Source organism: Acinonyx jubatus, chromosome F2, assembly GCF_027475565.1.
Source record: "Acinonyx jubatus isolate Ajub_Pintada_27869175 chromosome F2, VMU_Ajub_asm_v1.0, whole genome shotgun sequence".
NCBI lineage: Eukaryota > Metazoa > Chordata > Mammalia > Carnivora > Felidae > Acinonyx > Acinonyx jubatus.
Genome location: NC_069394.1, coordinates 11,929,167 through 11,942,639, shown reverse-complemented (window position 1 = coordinate 11,942,639; position 13,473 = coordinate 11,929,167). Strand labels below are relative to the sequence as shown.

Here is a 13,473-nt window from a genome sequence, read left to right as displayed (position 1 = left end):
GGCAGTTGGGGATGAAAGACTATGTCATTTGGAGGACTGAAATAGAGAAAAGAATAAACTTTTCATAGAAATCCTTGGCTTTGCATGGGCCTTTGAAAACCCACATTGTAAACACAGTGGAAAAGGCAATACACCATGGCAGAAGGCCAGAGGTCTGCTTCGGCTACAAAACCAACACAGCACTTAATTAACCTTGGCTATATGATGAACCGACCAGAGATACAGCCTCTTACTTGGCCCAGTGGGATAACAGTGCTCTCCCTTTACCTCCTCACAGAACTGCAAGAGATTATGAATGTGAAGACAGGGAAGGTGACTCAGCTGCAACATGGTTAGTGACCCTGAGGTTCCCGATCCTCCAAGGCCAGAATCCTACAACCTTGTCCGTCCCTTATTTCCCGAAGCGAGATGAAAAGATTTGGCACTCTCCAAATTTTTATTCTCCCTGCTCAATGTCCTTACCTGGCTTCCCTGACATCTATAGCTCATTGTGGTACTATTCACTATCATTCAGCGTGTGGCTAGGAACGCCTTTATGATCTGACCATCTCGTCTCCTCAGCTTCATCTCTCATGCACCTGCTTTAAAGGCTAAGATCTAGTTGACTGATCGTCTAATTTCATGAATGTTCTTCAAAATTTTCCCCCATATTTTTATACCATTTCTTCTGTTCACTAAATTTTAAGGCCTGTGAGTGCAGAAATATGTTTATGTTTATTTCTCTTCACTCAGGAGGGTCTGAAAGATCAAACTGTCAAGGGTCTACATGGATGAGAGACCTACTAATTCTGGAGAGGACTCTCAGTACCTGACCCTCATTCCTTCTTTCATTCAACGAGTGCTCATTCTAGGTGATAGAGTCTCAGTGGAGAACAAAAGCCATTCTGTGATCACCTTGAGGTATGTAGCTTATATTTACCACTAATGATAATCTCACCTATTTGTCCTCCCAAACTTAACTATCGCCTTTATTCTAAAAGACTTCATGAGAATTAGACTTATTTGGGTGAATGAAATCCCACAAAGTATAGGTGTTCCAGAGTGAAAACCTAGCTGAAATTAGTGGTTACCACGATATTATTAGACTGCCTTTTAGTGTCATTTTTCTTGATTGCAATATGCCATCTGGCAAAGTATGGCATTTATTGGAATAAACTCTAGTCATCAAGAATCAATCAGCGATTACTTGGAGGACTGAAATGAGGATGTGGGAAATCCCCAGAGCCACAAGGCTTTCTGCTTCTCCTCCTGGGAAGACCCTGTTAATGGCATTGTTCCTGTCCCCCTTAGCGTAGGCTGCTCTTGCAGACTCATCACAACCTCCTTCTGCTTTAACATCCAGTGATTAATTACCCCAGGGCCATGAGAGAGTCAGAAAATAATACAACACCAAATTGGAAAAGCCATTACCCTCTTTATAGGAATCAGAGCAACACTATGAGGGATCAGGTTTCACGGAAGTGGATATCAGATTAGTCACAAAATTTACTTGAATTAGCCAAACCCAGATTACAGGTTAAATTTCTGAAAAGAAAGATAATAAGAGTTTTGGACCCATTTCTATAATTCTCCTAAGCAAGACAGCTTGTAGTTAAATCAGTTCATGGAATGTCAGAGTATATGGACCACTTAGTTTCAGACACAGGACAACATAATTGAGTCACTGGAACTAAACATCATCATCGTGTTTAAAGTCCTGGCTCGTCCACTTACAACTGTGTATCTTTGGTGATCTACTTGATTTCTCTGGGCCTCAGGTTCTGCAAAAAGGGGGTAGTGATAACAGCCACCAAACAGGGCTAATGTGAAGATAAAATTATGTTATCAGTGCCTGGCACACAGTGCCTGTTAACATTAGTTCCCTGGTGTTCGCCAAATTTAAATCCTTCTCATTTATAGAAGGTCAACATGAGATAGTGCAGGTTGAAAAACACATCTACGTATCTTGAATAACTGTGTTTTATATTGTTTATTAAATAAATACCAGACCCATCCTCCCCTCGCCCCAGTCCCATGTAACTCACTGATTGCTTCTCTGAACATTGATTCCTTATCTGGAAAAGGAATTTCTTCTTATTCCTATAAGAAGTCTCTCAAAAGATTATTGTGAAGATCTCCCGAAGTAGGCCATAGAAAGGACTTAATGGGTGTCTGGGGGGACAGATGCAGGGGGGACGGGTGCAGGGGCGGGTAGTACTGAATGCCATGACAAGTACTAATTAATATTGGCTGTTATGCTGATAGAAGGCCTCAGTATTAATGTTTCTGATTCTTATCAATTATGCCTTCTCAAATATAAATGTGAGTGTCACTGGCAATGTGAAGCAGTGCTTGCTGATGATTTTTGGAGGTCTTCCCTGTACCAAAAAGCAAAAATCAAAAGATATCAAAATCACTGGCTGTTTATGGCCACGGCCCAGCTAGGTGCTTGAGACGCTGGTTCCCGGAGTTCAACTTATTAAATACTTGTATGCTACAGGGTTGGGAGTAAAGAGTAGAGGAAACGAGCTCCTAACCTCCATGAATTCACACTGTAAAAAGAAATAAATACATTAGGGGCACCTGGGTGGCTCAGTCGGTTAAGCATCCAACTCTTGATTTAGGCTCAGGTCATGATCTCATGGTTCGTGAGTTCGAGCTCCACATCGGGCTCTGTGCTAACAGCACGGAATCTGTTTGGGATTCTCTCTCCCTCCCTTTCTCTCTGTCCCTCCCCTGCTTTCTCTCTTTCTCTCTCTCTCTCTCTCTCAAAATAAATAAACTTAAAAAAAATCACGTTGCAAAACAAAATGAAAGCAATAAACATATTAAAACACAATCTCTTTCCCCTTTTCCATCACTTAGGAAAAAAAAAATTAGATACCCACGGAAAACTATAAAGTTCCCAGAATCATGGGAAAGGACTGATTTGTCTGTTGCCATGGTAACAGGTAACCATCAGAACTGCTTTTAAACCCGTTGAATTTATCAACAACTCCCCTCAATGGACCTACTTGGTCAAGCCAATCAATCAGTGGCAGTCCCTGGCTTTGGAAAGACAGCTTATGAGGAAGTGACTCAGTCAAAGAAACACACACCAGAGCGTCAGTCAACAGCAGTCTCCCCCAGATAACCTCCCTTATGCAGATGTCCGCGTACTTATACCTCTAAAACCACCTCCCAGCCCCAACTACACACTTCCCCAGCACCCGTAAGATGCACTGCCTGTAATGTTGGGTCCACCGTGCCTCAGCAGAATGGATCTCCCTAATTGGGAGCAATAAATTCAGCCTTGTCTTGTAATTTGAGATAATAGTGAGTGATGATCTCCTGATCCTTTGACACCTACTACACATTTTATACAAAATTCATTCCAGACAGATTAGGATTAAAATTCATGTGAGAGTAGGGGTGCCTGGGTGGCTTGGTCAGTTGAGCATCCGACTCTTGATTTTGGCTCAGGTCATGATCCCAGGGTTATAGGGTTGAGCCCTGTACCAGGCTCCACACTGAATGCAGAGGGTGGAGCTTGCTTAAGATCCAGTCTCTCTCTCTCTCTCCTTCTGCCCCTCTCCCCCACTCATGCTCTTTCTCTCTCTCTCAAATATATATATATTTAAAACACATGTAAGTGTATATGTGTCTATGATCATAAAAGCATTAGAACAAAATATTTTCTTAAATATAGTTTTAAGATAGCAATGGTCTTTTAAAAAAAAAAAAAAAATTTCTTTGAATGGCACCAAAGGCAGAAACTAAAGCAGGAAATAGCAGTGGTAGAATTTAACTTCTGTAGGTTAAAATGACACAATACCATCCTTACTACTAAAATCTCCACCGCCACCAACAGAAAACAACATTGCCAAGCAGCAACACCAAAATTAACAACGCCAGCAGCCATCAACTCCCACCATTACCGCTGTTATAAACAGAACTAAGAAGCAAACAACAGAAAGTACGGAAACTATTTGTAATAAAGATTAATGCTCTCAATATAGAGAAAGCTCTTAAAAAATCAGTAAGGAAAGAAGGAGAGGTGGATTTAGGAAGGTAAGAGGATACAAAGGTAACCACAGAAGAAAAGCGCCTGGTTGGCTCAGTTGCTTAAGCGTCTGATTCTTGATTTCAGCTCAGGTCATGATCTCACAGATCGTGAGCTTGAACTGTGAGTTGGGCTCTGCACTGACAACACGGAGCTTGCTTGGGATTCTTTCTTCCTCTCTGTCTCTCAAAATAAATAAATGAACAGTTTAAAAAAATACAGAAATGCAAATAGCAAGAAAAAAGGAAAGAAGAAAGTGGAACAGATTAAAAAGAAAGTCGTAATTTAACAGTAGTCATAAAAATGTGTATTTTAAAAGATGGGCAATGCCTATCTTTTTTTATCAAAACTATTGAGAAAATACATTTTAATATGCATCTCGTGAAAAAGTAAATTGGTCTAATCTTCCTGAAAGGCTATTTGGAAATATAAATTAAATGCCATAAAAATATATGATTTATATCCTGCAATTCTACTTCTAGGAATTTATCCCAAGCAAATAATCAGAAAATAGCTAAAGTATTTTCAAAAATATTTAGTGCAATATTGTTTGTAACAATGAAAAATGGAAATAACTCTAATATATACCAATGAAGGATTGCTTTAATAAAGTATTATATGTTCATGGAGGCAAAATGTAGACCACTCTGGAGTGCCAAAAAAAAAAAAAAAAAAAACCAGTGTAAATGTTCACTTATTGATATGGCAAAATGTATACAATACATTATTAAGTGAAGAGATTAGGTTGTAATTCTTTAAGTATCATATAAACTTATTTTTCTAAAATACAATTTACATGCACGTATATTCATTGTCTCTTCCAACAACAACAACAACAACAAAAAGTGTATCATCTGTCTTGTGTAAGGCACTGTTCTAACCATTGAAGATAGGCCAATAAACTATGCAGACACGGTCCCTAACATCACGGTGCCTACAGCATAGTGAAAACAATGTGAAGAGGTAAACAAGGCACCCCAAGACTGAGCGGCTATTATCTAACACCAGCACAACTCTGAGGGCTTATTATCTTGTTCCTTTTTAATTTTAAAAACAACTTCTGAATTTTTGAAAATTGTTTCTCTTTCTTTTAAACACATATAGTCAAGGGGCACCCGGGTGGCTCAGTCAGTTAAGTGTCCAACTTCAGCTCAGGTCATGATCTCATGGCTTGCGGGTTTGAGCCCCGTGTCAGGCTCTGTGCTGACAGCTCGGAGCCTGGAGCCTGCTCCGGATTCTGTGCCTCCCCCTTTCTCTGCCCCTCCCCAACTCGTATTCTGTCTCTGTCTCTCTCTCAAAAATAAGTAAACATTAAAAATTTAAAATAAAACACTTATACAGTCAAAATAAAGCCACTTCTTTTTTTTAACTTTATTTTTTAAAATTTACATCCAAATTAGTTAGTATATAGGGAAGCAATGATTTCCGCAGCAATTTCTTACTCAACACGTCTCTGGAGGCAAGGGAAACAAAAGCAAAAATGAACTACTGGGACCTCATCAAAATCAAAATCTTCCGCACAGCAAAGGAAACATTCAGCAAAACTAAAAGGCAACCAACAGAATGGGAGAAGATATTTGCAAATGACATATCAGATAAAGGGTTAGTATCCCAAATCTACAAAGAACTTACCAAACTCAACACCCAAAAAACAAATAATCCAGTGAAGAAATGGGCAAAAGACATGAATAGACACTTCTCCAGAGAAGACATCCAGATGGCCAACCAACACATGAAGAAATGTTCAACATCACTCATCATCAGGGAAATATAAAGCCATTTTCTTTTTAAGGAAGGAAAAGTAGGAACAGTTTTCATGACACCAAGTCATCCAGGCCTATAAGGCTTCAACATTCTCCACTGAAATGCCCTGAGACAACCTGACTGGAGCATCTGTATATTCAAAGTCCATTCCCTTTCCCCTTCTCTCTCCTCCCTCTCCTTTCTGTTCCTTCCCTTTTATTGTGTCATCCTCCTCCTCATATTAGTCATAAAAATCCTTGCCCTGGGACTATAACAAGACATCAGTTTTAATAATAGACCACAAGCTGGTGGTGATTGGTCACACCTCACCCTTACTTACCTCAGTAGCTGTCTTCATGCCAACCTTTGAATAGAGAAGTTCAGAACAGGGCAGCATTAACCAGGGAGGAAAGTGTTAACTTCAGGTCCAAAAAGCACTGTCTTTCTGAAAGTCAAGTTCCTTAAATGCCTGGAAGAATAAGGGAAAATCATTTAATTTTTATTAGATTTCTCCACTAAGGGATTGTTTTTATTCCTCCCTGCGGATACAGCTTCTTTTGTATACACACATGTATGAGCTCTCAAAACTGTACAAAGCTGTACAAAGCCCACTGACTTCGGGAAGTTTCTTTTTTATCTTTCCAAAGAGTTTCAGGACACATTCCTGCATGCATATTTGAAGGAGACGCTGCTCAGTGCTAGCCCCAAGCAGAGGATGGGACCCAGATTCCTATGCCAATGCAAAGCACAACAGGGCAAATTGAGATGCTGACCTGGAATGAGGGAGGGAGAAATTAACAAGATAATAAAGAAATGGGGCAAAATGAGAGCAGACCCAGCATAGGAAAAAGACAACAAACAGGAAGTGCTCAGAGAGCAGATACATTCTGTGCAGTTTCCAGCAAGCTTCAAGAGTTTGCTCTGGGTGAAGTAGGTGCTGATGATGTTAACAAGATTCTGTGGCCTCAGATCCAAGTTCATTAGAATCTATTGCTTCTGTCTGCTCACCCCTATGAAGCACCACTTTTCTGGCAAAGTTCACACTGTAATAGATGTGAATAATGCCGCATTGAGCATGGAGGTGCAGATACCTCTTCAAGATCATGATTTCATTCCCTTTAGATGTATGGCCAGAAGTGGGATTGCTGGATGCCCTCCCGTGTTCGCTGCAGTATTATTCACAATAACCAAGTCATGGAAACAGGGAAACAACCGAAGTATCCATCAACAAATGAACGGATAAAAAAACATGGCACACACACACGCGCGCACGCACACACTGGAAAGTATGCAGGCATAAGAAGGAACTCCTGCCATTTGCTGCACACGGATGAACGTGGAGGGCATTATGCTAAATGAAATAAGAGAGAAAGACAAATACTGCATGATCTCACTTACATGTGGAATGTGAAAAAGCTGAACTCATAGAACAGAGAGTAAAATGGTGGTTGCCAGGGGTGGGCGATGGGGGAAATGGGGAGACGTTGGCCACAGAGCACACAGACTTTCAGCTGTAACACGAATAAGTTCTGGGGATCTAATGCATAGCGTGGTGGCTATACTTAACAATACTTAATTATATATTTGAAAGTTGCTGAGAGTCTTTTCTTTTATTCTCAATTTAGCTAACACGCAGTGTAGTCTTGGCTTCAGGAATAGATTCCAGTGATTCATCACTTACATGTAACACCCAGTGCTCATCTCAACAAGTGCCCTGCTTAATGCTCATCCCCCATTTACCCCACCCCCATCAACCCTCAGTTTGTTCTCTGTATTTAAGAGTCTCTTATGGTTTGCCTCCCTCCCTGTGTTTTGTCTTATTTTTTCTGCCCTTCCCCTATGATCATCTGTTAAATTTCTCAAATTCCACATGAGTGAAATTGTATGATATCTTGCTCTGATTTATTCGGTTAGCATAATACCCTCCAGTCCCATCCATGTTGTGTAAATGGCAAGATTTCATACTTTTTCATCACCAAATAGTATTCCATTGTGCGTATATGTGTATATACAAATAAGTATATATATATATGTGTGTGTGTGTGTGTGTATAAGTGTATAAGTATGTGTGTATATATATAAGTATATATATAAGCGTATATATATGTATAAATAAGAATATATATATGTATATATAAGAATGTATATACACATACATGTATATATATACATATATATACACATATATACACATACATGTATATATATACATATACACATACATGTGTGTGTGTATATATATATACACACATATATATATATATATATATATATATATATATATATACACACATAAACACACACACACTTTATCCACCCATCAATTGATGGACATTTGGGCTCTTTCCATAATTTATCTATTGTTGATAGCACTGCTATAAACACTGGGGTGCATGTGCCCCTTGGTGCCTCAAAGGAGTGCCTCAGTACTCCTGTATCCTTTGGATAAATTCCTAGTAGTGTAATTTCTGGGTCATAGGGTAATTCTATTTTTAATTTTTTGAGGAACCTCCACACTGTTTTCCAGAGCAGCTGCACCAGTTTGCATTCCCACCAACAGTGCAAGAGGCTTCCCGTTTCTCCACATCCTTGCCAGCATCTGTTTTTTCCTGAGTTGTTAATTTTAGTCACTCTGACTGATGTGAGGTGGTATCTCAATGTGGTTTTGATTTGTATTTTCCTGATGATGAGTGATGTTGAGCATCTTTTCATGTGTCTGTTGGCCATCTGGATGTCTTCTTTGGAAAAGTGATTATTCATGTCTTCTGTCCGTTTCTTCACTGGATTATTTGTTTTTTCGGCTGTTGAGTTTGGTCTTTACAGATTTTGGTCAGAGAGTCTTCAATACTGTCACCACACACACATAAAAACAAAGGTAATTAGGTGAGGTGATTGACATGTTAACTAACTTTATTTATTGCAGCAATTATTTTGTAATATAAATGTGTATCAGATCATCACACTGTATATCATAAACTTACATAATGTTATATTTCAATTACATAGCTATAAAACTGGGAAAAAAGAAGACTCTATACTTCTCAAAAAAAGATGTCATGTGTGGACATTGGTTCAGATCCTTGGTTTTGCATTGCTCAAAATTTGGGATTGCTAATGTTAGGGGTGTACAAGAATGCCAGGACCACATGAGAATACCTTGAATAACAGCAGTAACATCATTCCCCCCTCAGTTCTCCCAGTTGCTAAGAAAGTCTGAGTTGGGAACTAGTGCTATCTTACCTCTCTGTTATTTGCTAATCAACTTTTTTTTTTTTTTTTTTTGGAGAGAGAGAGAGAGAGAGAGAGAGAGAGAGAGAGAGAGTATGCACTTGCATGCAGGAGGGGTAGAGAGAGGGAAAGAGAATCTTAAGCAGGCTCCACACCCAACCTGACACAGGGCTGGATCTCAGGACCATGAGATCATGACCCGAACTGAAATCAAGAGTCGGACACTTGACCAACTGAGCCACCCAGACACCCCGCTCATCATTTTTTAACAGTGTGCTTAACGCTCAGACTCTTCTAGCAGGGAATATCTTCTAGTTCAAACATACTGACTTTATTGATATTAGGTATGTATTTTTTTTAAGTCATACCTTCACAGAATAATTCTGGTCTTCTTTTCACAGTACTCTTATAAATATAAGGATATTTCTTTAAATAATAACTATTTAGGGGGACATGAAAATACGGCAAAACCCCTAAAAATGTTAGAAGAATGGCTCAATGTGGCAAAAAACAAAAATTTTACAAATTAAAAGAAAAACACTTCCCTGGCCCTCTGCTCCTACCGATTTATGACCTCTGTCACCCTAGAAGAGTCTATCTCAAGCTGACCACTGACGTGCCTGTGGACTCTATTTGTTCCCAACCTGCCCTGGGTCTGTGTGGAAGGATCACGGTCCCTTCAGGCCAGTTCACAGAAGCTCCTCCAGCTCCAGAGAGACTTATAACTGGAGTCCGTTTATTCCAGATGCCACGGGACAAAGACAGAACCTCATCAGCCTAAATCACCAAGTGACCATGTGGAGGAAAACCCTCTGGTGAACTACGTAGATGAATACTTCCGTTTAGCTGCTCCGATCTGGGGGTCATTTACAGGTCTGCTTTCTTGGAAAGCGTCTGAGAACGAGGTTGGCGTGCAGGACACTAGTTGGGGAATGCTCTCCAAATAAACCTGTGGGACAAGGGGAAGAATCAGAACCGGGCAGTGAGAGCCGACGGGCTACGATCCAGCCACCACGAGGGTGCAGCTGACTCACCAGAAGTTCTGAAGTTGTAATGATCTCTTACAGTTGTCCAAAATGGGAGACGGGGCGGGGGGGGGGGGGGGGGGCCCACAGCTTTATGCCTTCAAACCAGTTAGTCAGTGAATGAAAGCTGCCCCCAGGAGGAAGTTGTGATGTTGGGTGAGGTGACTTCCAGCCAAGGGCAAATCCTGGAGAGGACTGACAGCTGAGGGCCATCAGCCGTGACCACTCCCAGCAGCTGGAAAAATAAGCTCTTCAGTCCTAAAAAGGGATCTGGGAAATGCATCAGCATGTCCACTACCGGGCACAATCCAGTCAATTCTGACTTCTATTCAGAGTTTAAGCAACTTCTCCATGTCACAACACTGCACGTGGCAGAATGAGGATTCAAACCCACATCCGCCTGACTCCTAAATTTTAACATTGTACTAAACTGTCTACCCATCTAAACATAATCCTGGGCCCATCTTTTGTTTGGGGGCGAACTAGTGGGGCTGTTGCCATTTTATATGGAATTTTCTTAAGTGCTGTATTTATATCAAAACCTTCAGAGATGAGTATGTTCCTTATCATGCAGAAGGCAACCAGAGCTTAGAGAAAAGAAGCTGTTAAGTCGTGGTTGAATACTTAGTACATGAGATGTGGATCTTGGGGTGCTTTACTCTAAGACCTACATTTTATTCCTAAACACTGTGGGCCCAAACAGAGGCTTGAAATGAAAAGTTAACTAAGCTCAGGTCTCTGGGACCTGGCAGCTTATTCATTCCCCTCTGCATTACCACTGACATTCAGTTAGGAGCAGATGCTCCTTTCAGAAACCTCACAACTAGGGGTGCCTGGGTGGTTCGGTTGGTTAAGTGGCTGACTTGAGTTCAGGTCATGATCTCACCATTCGTGAGCTCGAGCCCTGAGACAGGCTCTGTGCTGACAGCTTGGAGCCTGGAGCCTCCTTCAGATTCTGTGTCTCCCTCTCTCTCTCTGTTCCTTTACCACTCACACTCTTTCTCTCTCTCTCAAAAATAAATAAACATTAAAATAATTTTAAAAACCCTCATTACTAAGACTTTTCCAGATCACACATTTAACTTTATGAATGTAGATGATGGAGTGCCTAATCCCCTCCTGACATCCAAGAAAAAGAGCTTTCCTTCATTAGTGTGTCCATTAAGGTAGAGAGATCAAGACACCTGTTCTGTAGTCCTGATCCTACTACTCTCTGATGAACTTGGACAACTGGGTTTTCTTGACCTCAAAGATAAGGGAGTCAGACACCATATATAGGTTCTAAATGATATTTTCTTATTCAGGTTCAATCTGTCAAGGATCCATGGAAGCTGTACTATGTGCTAAGCACTGGACTGGGTCATGTACATTGTGCCAAAGATTTTTTTAAGCTCCCTTGACCCCTCAGACAATTCTTCCCATTTGACAAGCAATAAGCAGCTTATTCCAATTAGCAGAGATCCCCATGTGATCCCCATGAGGAGGGAAACAAAATATCTGAGCCCAACAATTGGGCTCCCAATTTTTAGTCGGTTGTACTTTCCGGAATGCAGTATAAGAAAGAGCACCCAGAGAGAACATGACACTCCTACTGGGTTGAAAAGATGGATGCTACAGTTCAAACAGGCCAGGATGGCAAGAGAATTAAAACAGAAATTATTATCAAAAAGATATATTGAAAATTCCAATTTTTATTTGGATTAATCATTTGGGGGATGTTGAGTTCTATAAACTCTTTAGATTTTTTGGACACTACCCCTTATCAGATATGTCATTTGCAAATATCTTCTCCCATTCTGTAGGTTGCCTTTCAGTTTTGTTGATTGTTTCTTTCACTGTACGTAAGTTTTTTATTTTGAGGAAGTCCCAATAGTTAATATTTGCTTTTGTTTTCCTTGCCTGAGGAGATACATGCACTCCGATATTTACAGCAGCATTATCAACAATAGCCAGACTATGGAAACAGCCCAAGTGTCCATGGATAAACGACGAATGGATAAGGAAGACGTAGCAGATATACACAATGGATTATTACTCAGCCATAAAAAAGAATGAAATCTTGTCATTTGCAACAACATGGATTCATCTAGAGGGCATTATGCTAAGTGAAATAAGTCAGCCAGAGAAAGATAACTACCACATGATTTCACTCATACGTAGAATTTAAGAAACAAAACAAATGAGGGGCACCTGGGTGGCTCGGTCAGTTGCGTGCCTGGCTCTTGATTCGGGCTCAGGTTATAATCCATCAAACCCTGTATCAGGCTCTGCACTGAGTGTGGGGTCTGCTTGGGATTCTCTCTCTCTCCCTCTCTCTCTGCCCCTCCCCCACTCGTGCTGGCTCTTTCTCTTAAAATAAGTAAACATCAAAAAAAGAGAAACAAAACAAACGAAGGCAGAAAAAAAGAAAAAAAAAGCCATGAACCAGGAAACAGACTCTAGCAACTATAGAAAACAAAGTGATGGTTACCAGAGGGGAGGTGGGAGCGGGGGAGGTAATGGAACAAATAGGTGATGGGGACTAGATAGTGCACTTGTCCTGATGAGCACTGGGTGACGTATGGAATTGTTGAATTAATATATTGTACACCTGAAACTAATATCACCCTGTATGTTAACTGGAGTTAAAATAAAACTTAAAAAAAATTCCCATGTGTTTGGGAAATAAACAGTGCATTACTAAAACAAAACAAACAAACAACAACAACCACAGATTGAAGAATAAAGAAAAAGGTAAATTATAAGATATTTTAAACTAGATGAAAATTAAAACATATCAAATTTTTGAGATGCATCTAAAGTAGTGCTTCAAGGGAAAAAACATTAGCTTTAAACGGTAGTATTGGAAGAAAGCACTAAAGTCACCTATCTAAATGTACACACGAAAGAGCTAGATAAAAAAGTATAAATTAAACCTGAAATAAGTTTTCTTTTTTTAAAAAAAAAGGAAATAACAAAGGTACAATACACTACAGTGACAGAAATCAGATGAGTAACCGCGAGTTGAGGGGTAGTGACTGGCAAGGGACATTCAGAGAACACTTCAGGATATAAGAAATCCTCTATTTTCATCGTAGTGGTGATTATGGGAGTGTATATATTTATCAAAAGTAATTGAAGTTTAGGGGCACCTGGTTTCAGTTCAGGATATGATCTCATGGTTCGTGGGTTCAAGCCCCACATCCAGCTCTGTGCTGACAGCTCAGAGACTGAAACCTGCTTCAGATTCTGTGTCTTCCTCCCTCTTTCTCCCTCTCTCTCTCTGCCCCTCCCCTGCTCACGCTCTGTCTCTGTCTGTCTCTCTCAAAAATAAATAAACATTAAAAAAATATTTTTAAATAATTGAAGTTTATACTTGCAGTGAGTGTGTTGTATCGTATGAAAATTCTTCCCCACTAAATCTGATCTTAAAAAATGTAACAAGTGCATTCAACATCCACTGAAGATGCTGTGTTA

General features: G+C 40.1%; 1 long non-coding RNA gene across 3 annotated transcripts in view; it reads right to left on the bottom strand.

Annotated features, from left to right (window-relative positions):
- Positions 1 to 13,473, bottom strand: part of LOC106976889 (uncharacterized) — a 319,186-nt gene that overhangs the window by 175,997 nt on the left and 129,716 nt on the right. For all 3 annotated transcript variants that reach the window (XR_008292536.1, XR_008292539.1, XR_008292538.1), the window contains exon 2: positions 6,105 to 6,233. This is a non-coding gene — a long non-coding RNA (uncharacterized LOC106976889). The remainder of the gene's footprint in view (positions 1 to 6,104; positions 6,234 to 13,473) is intronic.